The sequence below is a fragment of the Halictus rubicundus genome, chromosome 14 (assembly GCF_050948215.1).
Source record: "Halictus rubicundus isolate RS-2024b chromosome 14, iyHalRubi1_principal, whole genome shotgun sequence".
Lineage (NCBI taxonomy): Eukaryota > Metazoa > Arthropoda > Insecta > Hymenoptera > Halictidae > Halictus > Halictus rubicundus.
Window position 1 is genome coordinate 2,422,278 of NC_135162.1, and position 7,858 is coordinate 2,430,135.

General features: G+C 53.8%; 1 pseudogene; it reads right to left on the minus strand.

Moving 5' to 3' along the window:
• Positions 1-3,806: 3,806 nt before the first annotated feature.
• On the minus strand, positions 3,807-3,985 carry LOC143361167 (U2 spliceosomal RNA; annotated as a pseudogene).
• Positions 3,986-7,858: the final 3,873 nt, after the last annotated feature.

The window sequence follows — 7,858 nt, forward strand, 5'->3', positions numbered from 1 at the left end:
GCCGCCGTCCTGATCACCGAGGTAAATACCCGTGGTGGTGATTGGGGTTGGTTTGGGTTAGATGTTGTTTGGGGGGCGGGGGCGGGGGCGGGTGCCCCCCCATCTAACCCAGACGACCTCGGTGATCTGCTCACGCCAGGCTTTGGAGCCGCCTTCCTCTTGATGGAGTTGAGGGCTGCAGTCCGCATCCTGATGTCTCCGAGCTCGATCGGCACGCTGGCTCCCCTCCTGTTTCTCGCCGCGCTCCTCGTGACCGGTCCCCTTGGGCTGGTGGGCGGGGACCTGGTCTTGGGGGAGACAGTCGACCCCCTCGTCCTCCTTGCCACGCCACCAGTAGTGTTGGTGGCGTGCTTATCGGGGGTCGACTTGCGTGCCGATGAGCCCGGGCTGGATCGTTGGGCGGCTCCGGGCCCGGTCGTGGTGCGCTTGGCGGGCGCATTTCTGGTCCCTGGTGGTGTCGGTGCCAGGGCAGCCTCGTTGCTTCGCCGCGACAGGCTGCTCCTTGTTGCTGTTGTTGTTGCTGCTGCTGGTGGGGGCGTGGGCGTCTTCTTCGTGGCGGTCCCGGCTGCTGCTACCCCTGCCTGGGTCCTCCTCGACGCTCCAGGTGGTGGTGGCGTCTGGGATTTCCTCCCGGACGTTGCTGCTGCTGCTGCAGGGGTGGTCTTCGCCCTGGAGGCGGCCAGAAGGGGCGGCGGCGTCAGTGACTTCCGAAGGGGAGCCACTAGTGCCGCCGCAACCTTCGGCCTGGCCCCCAGGGACGCCGATGGTGGTGGTGGCGTGATGGATGGCCTGGGGGTAGGTCGTGGGACCGCCACGATCGTCCTCGTCCTCGCTGCCAGCGTTGTCCTTGTTGATGTCCCCGCTGTCGTCCCCGTCGCAGCTGCAGACGTGCCAAAAGGCAGTCTGCTCTGCAGCGTAGACGTGCGGTTCATCGCCGTTGTCGTCGTTGTCGTTGTAGTGACCACGCTGGTGGTCTGCGTGGTCGCGGGGCCCGATGATGGTGGTACTGCCCCGCCGGAGGTATAGGTTCGTTGGGCCGTCGCCGCCTGCCGCTGGCCACACGCTGTCGTCGTCGTCGCAGTCGTGGTTGTCGTCGTCGTCGTGGCCGCAGTCGTGGTGACGACCCCTCCAGCTCCCGCCGCAGCGGAAAACCTTAAAATTGACTCGGGCCTCCCTCGGCCCGAGGAATTAGTGCCAGTCGCAGAGGAGGAGGACCGGGCACCGGTTGTCCGGTTGCTGGCAGAACCGGTAATTGTTCTGCTAGTCCCACCCCGACCTGGCCCACCCGTACTCGCGTGTGCGGCGGCGTGGTGAGTCTTTACTGCTTTTAGGGCATATCTGCCCGTGCCAGGCTCACCACACTCGCCGCACCGGTGAACGATACTATGTCCGGGGTGGTATTTCTTGGCGTGCTTTGCCAGGTCGGAATGGGACTTATACGCCCCACCGAGCTTCATGCCCGGTTTGCCGTAGCATTCCGGGCATCGGAATTCCTCCGGGAACGGGAAATCTATATATATTGTAATAGGGCTACTGCTTTGCCCTGCCATTTTTGGATCGACCTGTACGGGGTTGACTACGAGCGGTAAAAGATAAATAGATAGATTATTAAGTTGAGGAGGCGCAGATTACAATAAAATAAAACAATAGGTGTAAGTAAATAAATAAATAAATAAATAAATAAGTAAATAAATAGATAGGTATATCTGTCAGTCACTGGGTAAATGCGTGTATGAATAAATAAATAAATAAATAAATAAATAAAACCAGGTTAAAATCACTTAGTCTTAATCACGAGTGTCAAAATATAGTAATTAAAATCAACGAAGTGACTAGATCTGTCTAAGTAAATAAATAAATAAACAGAATCAGTCGTCGTCAATGTATCACAGTAGGTGTGTATGTAAATAGATAAAATGTGATTAAGTAGTGATGTTAGTAACGTAAAATAGTGTGAGGTAATATAAAGCAGAGTAAAATGTAATAAAATAGAATAAAATAGACAGAGCGGATGAGACGCAGTATTTAACGGTGTCGAAATTGGCATAGACAGTTGACTAGGTGATCAGAATTTAATCAGAGAAGAATAAAGCTGAGAGAGACTAGAATAAAAATAGAAAAATAGGAATAAGACTAGACATAAAATAAAGAGTAAAATGTAACAATAAGCGTATGTGTGGATATCACAGTAATAGGTTTAAAATGGTATAGTATATCACAGAGTACAAAGAGTAAAAGTAACAAGATAAAAGATAAACTATGACTAGAATTAAGATAGAGTAAAATAGAATACAGTAAAATAAAATAAGAATGAGAATAAAATAGAATAAAATAAGTTGGTGTAAAATGCGATAAAATACGTGTAAAAGTTGAATGTGTCGGTTTTAAAATTAAATTAGGTATGTAAGCAGTCACTGTGATATACAGTACGGTGATTAAAATGTAGTTAAAACGAGTGAATAAGGTAAAATGTGTAAATAGGTGTCTAAATAAATAAATAAATAATTAATAATTAAAATTAGTCAACTAAATATACCAATTAAGATATAATAAAGCAAGTGGCCGAAACGGGAAAGAGAAAAATTAAAGAGATAGACCGAGAGAAGTATGAAACGGGTAAAGATAGAAAGAGAGCGGATGACAGATGGAGGTTAGAAAGGGAGAGAAGATAAAGCGATAGTAGGACTCTACCTTGGACAGAGTAGAGCCTGTCCAAGGGGGACACCTAGCGGGCGGTCGAGAAACTCTTTCGAGCTTCTCGTGCAAGGACCCACCGCTAGAGGGCTGCACCGATACTTGGCGGTACTCAGAAAATTTCCTTAGCACGGGGCTAAGGAATATCTGAGGCCTACACGGATCGGTGACTGATAGGAAATCAGAGCCGAATTAATTTTAATCGAACGAGTCCGATTAAACAATTCGGCTGGTCTTGGCTCAGGAACAATATTCCTGGCTTATTCCGAAACGGAGTACAATTTCGACGAAGCGAGAAACGCTCCGACGTGCCGGTATTTAACAAGAGATGTTGAATATTACTTTTAATAAACTACCGGCACAGACTTGCGCCCCAATTTCGCAATAAATAAAATCTAGAAACTCGGGAACCGTATTAAACAACCAGCGAGCTGATTGTTTAAACAGCCGTCGAGTTAATTGATTAATTTAGTTGCGAAATTTGTCGAAACGTTTCCACCTGTCACTTATGTGATCCGGATCGAAATTTCCAGAAATTTCGTTCCGAGCGACCGGGAAGGAGCCGTTAATTGTTTGTGTTTCGCTCTGATCGACGGTTAGCACAGGTGCCAATCGTCGGCAGAACAAAGACACACAACAACGAACGGAAAGGGGAGGTCAACGGGGTTTACCGTGTATTTGAAAACGGGCACTTGGACAAGAGAGTCCAAATGATACCGCTACAAGTACACGGGGGAATAGACAGAAGTTACAGAGATAGAGAGAGAGGGTTTCGACCACTTACCCCGCTCGGGTTCCCCGTACAGGTGGTCGGTTTCCCGGAGGTCCGGCTTCGGTGGAGGCGCTTGATCGTCGGTGGTCCTCCTCGTCGGCGGCTGGTCGCGCCCCGATCGCTCCTCGGCTCTGGAGTAATCCTTTAAGATACTGGTGCACTTAGCACTCCACTTGCTATAACTCGCGTTTTGGGGTCGCGGCACCCGTCGGACTTCGCGCGAAACGAAACGAAAATTTCAGAAAATTTTTTTGTTCGATTCGGGGAGTCGAGAATATTTCCTCGATTCCTGGAAGTTTGACGGGCTGTGGGATAAAGCAGATTTTATGCTTTTTAAAAGGCTAATTGGGCCAATCCACACGGCACTGCAATGCGTGGCCGACCCGTGACCGAGGGGGAGCAAGCCCCGACCGCTCCGTCAAATTCCAAAAATCGAGTTAATATTCTGACTCCCCGATGGGGAGTGTATCAGATATTAAGCTGATAAGAACAGATAAAGGCGTTTATTCTCCAGGCAATTGTCCCCTGGGTTACATAGGCACCCGGGGGCAGGTACAATGTACTCGCCTTTTGGCGAGGGCTAGATCGCGGGTGCTCATTGGGCACCGCGTTGCAAATAAAATTAAAATTGAGGGTTTGGTGGTGGGGTGTGCGGTGTGGGGGCGTCGGGCCCCCTGCGCGGCTAATATATGAATAAATACAATAAATAAGCACATCACACGCACACACATACACACACACGTCGTAATACAATATAATAAAATCGTTCCGGTCCCATAAAGGGACCTGGTCGGATAACTTAAAATTAAAATTAAAATTGTCAGCATTATAGTGGCCCGCTGCATGCCAGGAAAATTAAAATACTTATAGATTAGGGAAGGTGACTAGATGGTTTAAAAGGAAAAATAAACAGAACTAAGATGTATAAAAAAGAAGACAGAACAGGAGAAGAAACAATAGACTAGATGGAATAACTTAAAAGAGAATGACTAGAAAGTAATGTACATAAAAAAATAAAATAGAAGATAGCATAGAGGCGAGCAGCGGGCCACCTGCCCTCGCTAAATGTACGTATAAATATAAATAAATACAAAGATGTAAAAGAAAAACAAATAGAAGTAAAAATGTCGCTATATTAAAACAAAAACTAATGGGCACGGTGCCTCGCGTGGCACCGCAGTCCCATTATGTGTCATACACAGGGCCGGGGTGGCCCTGAGTCATTATTCGGGGCCTCATGCCCATCCTGAGCCTCATCGCGGCTGCTTCTCCGGGGCGCGACTTCCCCATTGGCCGAAGGAGGCTGATCATAAGGAGGGGCCACTGTCACCTCTGGTGGGGGTAGGGGCGGTGCTGCGGTGGGGACACCGGAGGGAGGAGCCGCGTACTGGCGGACCCCCGACACGTGCTCTACGTAGATGTCCCGACCCCAGCGAATGGTCTCAGACACAATGAGACGGCGCATCAGACTCGCGTACTTCTTGCTCACACGCAGGAGCCTGAGCACCGCCTCATTGGCCTGATCCCAAGAGCCGAGAGCCCCAACAACGATCGCGTCGGTCACGACTCGGTAGCACTGTCCTTCGAGAACGGCGCCGATAGGGAGGTATTTCGCCCTCTTCCTCTCCCTAGCGGCTTCGAAGGCTTCGATGCCGTTCTCGAAGGCCACGGTTACGTCGACGATCACGACGCTTTTTGAAGGCTCGTGCCTGACAACAATGTCAGGGCGCAGAGCCTCCAACTCGCCGGTGAGACCCTCGACCCTTTTATTTACCCTTAACGTCCCCGGCAGTCGGCAGGCTCGAGATACTCTCGAGACGATGGCATCGTGGCGCAGTTGCCAGGCGGCCGAGTGAGGCCGGCAGTGACAGATCACATGGGGTAGGGTCTCCAGGGCCTCCCCGCATCGCCGGCAACGCTTATCACCCTCGCCCCACCGCCTTGCCCCATTAAGAGGCAAGACGTTGAGGCGAGCTCGGTGGATAAAGCGCCAATCAGCGAAGCGGGTGAAACTGCCGCCGCGGAGAAAGTGATTTGATACACTATCCCGCGACGACACCCCGAAGACCTTCCCCTGATCGGGCTTTTTGCCCAGGCGATCGGCATAGAACTCTGTCACTGCCGCTCTCAAACGATGCAACACCTGGTCCCGCACCTTCGGTGTTACAACCACCGTGCGCCCGCGTGAGCCCCGGAGTCTAAGACCCAATTCGCGCCGGGCAGCGCACCACTCCCAACGCAATTGGAGCATTTCTCCCGATCGCCGTGCCGCGTTTCGTGCTCTCGACCACAGAGTCGAGAAGTCCCCCCCGTCCCTGGCAAATTCCCCCTCCAGCGAGCCGGAGAGGTACGTTGCCAGGTCCTGATCGGTGGGTGACCTACCGATCTTCCTGGCTACCGCCTCGCTCAGAGATTCTCTGGCCAGCCCACTGATCATCGGGTCCGATGCCGTCAGTAGACGGAATGCGTGTCCGATGACCAGTGCGTCGGCCAGGTCCGCAAGCGGAAGCAGTCCACACCCCCCCCTTTTGGGAGGGAGGTAGACTATCTCCGCGCTGGCTCTCTGAGGGAGGTTGAGCCAGGATTTGGCAAGCTTGCGTACAAGCTTGTCGACTTCCTTGAGGGGGCCCTTCTCAACATGGGCTCCCCGCAGCATGAAGTCGAGGCGGGGCAATATAAACGAGCTCACCGCCTCACATTTTTGCCACGGGGCGAGGAGAGAGCGATCCACGGCCCGGAGATCCCGGACAAGCTCCTCGATCGTCGCGAGCGGGGTCTGCCTGACCTGAAATCCCGTGGGGACTCCAAGGTGCTCGTATGGCGCACCTGCTGCCAGGGCTTTAACCCCTTGACCCTGCAAGCTGAAGCAAGTAGGGAGTACCCGGCGAGTGCCTCTGCTGTCCTGATGCAGTGTTGCACACTTCGCCGGGTTGAACCGAAGTCCAACCCCATTTGCCGCAGCTTCCACTGTTCGTAACAGTGTTTCCATTCCCTCCGGAGAATCGGCAGTCAACGCCAGATCGTCGGCGTAGGCCAAAACCGAGTATCGTTGGCCGTGTAGCGTGTAACCCGCCGAGGTCGCGGTTACCGCCCTCAGGACCGGTTCCAGGGCGAGGTTAAACGCCACAGGGCTCAACGGACAGCCCTGCTTGACTCCGGAGAGAATGGGGACAGGGTCGGTGTAGCCCTGTGAGGTTCGCACCCGGGTGGTGCATCCGTCATACATCCCTTCCACAATATTGCGGAAGGGGAGGGGAACGCCGGCCTCAGCAAAGGCACGGTAGATGGTGGAATGGGGGATCGAGCCGAACGCGTTCGACAAGTCCAGCCATGCCACCACCACCTGACGCCTACCCCTGCGAGCGTCGTTCAGGATTTCCTGCAGCGTGAAGTTGTGCTCGTAGCAACCCTCACACGGCAGGAAACCCTTCTGCTGGGGGCTGAGCCTCCCATTATGGAGGGCCCACGACACTAGACGGTCAGCCAGCACCGCCGCGAAGAGTTTGGGGGTAGTGTCGGACATGGCAAGTGGTCGCCAGTTCGACAGGTCCCCCCGGTCGCCCTTTTTGTGAATTAACACGGTGTTGGAGACCTTCCAGGAAGAAGGGACCGACTCCAACCTGCGGCAAAGGTTGAAGAAGGCAGTCAAGACGACGCAGCTCGGATCAGCCTTCCGAAGGTCACGGTAAGTCAAACCGTCGGGTCCTGGCGCGGAGTTTGACATCCGCCGGATCCGTCGGTCTACCTCACTCACTTCAAAAGGCCGGATCAAAGCCTCGCCGCTTGCTGCTGTCGGAGCCTCTGAAGGAAAGCCAAGGGGCCCAGAGGCTTGCGGCTCACTCGCAGGTGAGTACATGTCGAGGAAGTGCTGCATGACGCGCTCCCTGGCAACTTCACATTGCTCAGGGGCGCCCATGAGCACCTCCTGGACCGCACGCCTGCGGTTCTGCCGGAACAGCCTCTGGAGACGCGTAGCCTCCTTGACTTGGTCCGTTCTCCTATCGGTCTCCAAGCCGGTATGACCGGGAGGGCGTGTCCCTGACGAGTTCGCGACACGCCCCCTCGCCCTCGCGGGGTTTGCTGGTCTTACGCCCCCGTCTCCTCCGTTCCCCGCAGGTCGGGTCCGGAATCCCTGGAAGAAAGCAGCGATTTGCGCTGCAGCTTCCTCCAGGTCTTGAGGATTGTCAGCAGCCCCAGCCAAACTGACCAGTAGCTCCCTCTCTCTCTCCAGTGCGGCTTGCTCCCTCCGTCGGGATGCGCGCTGGCGAGGATTGGGCTGGCCAGCAGGCACAGGCTGCTGCCGTCCCTGCGGTGTCTGGAGGGCCGCGGGTCCTCCAGCAACGCCCCCAGGAGCATTGGTCTGCCCCGTGGGGACCGTTATCCCCCTCGTGC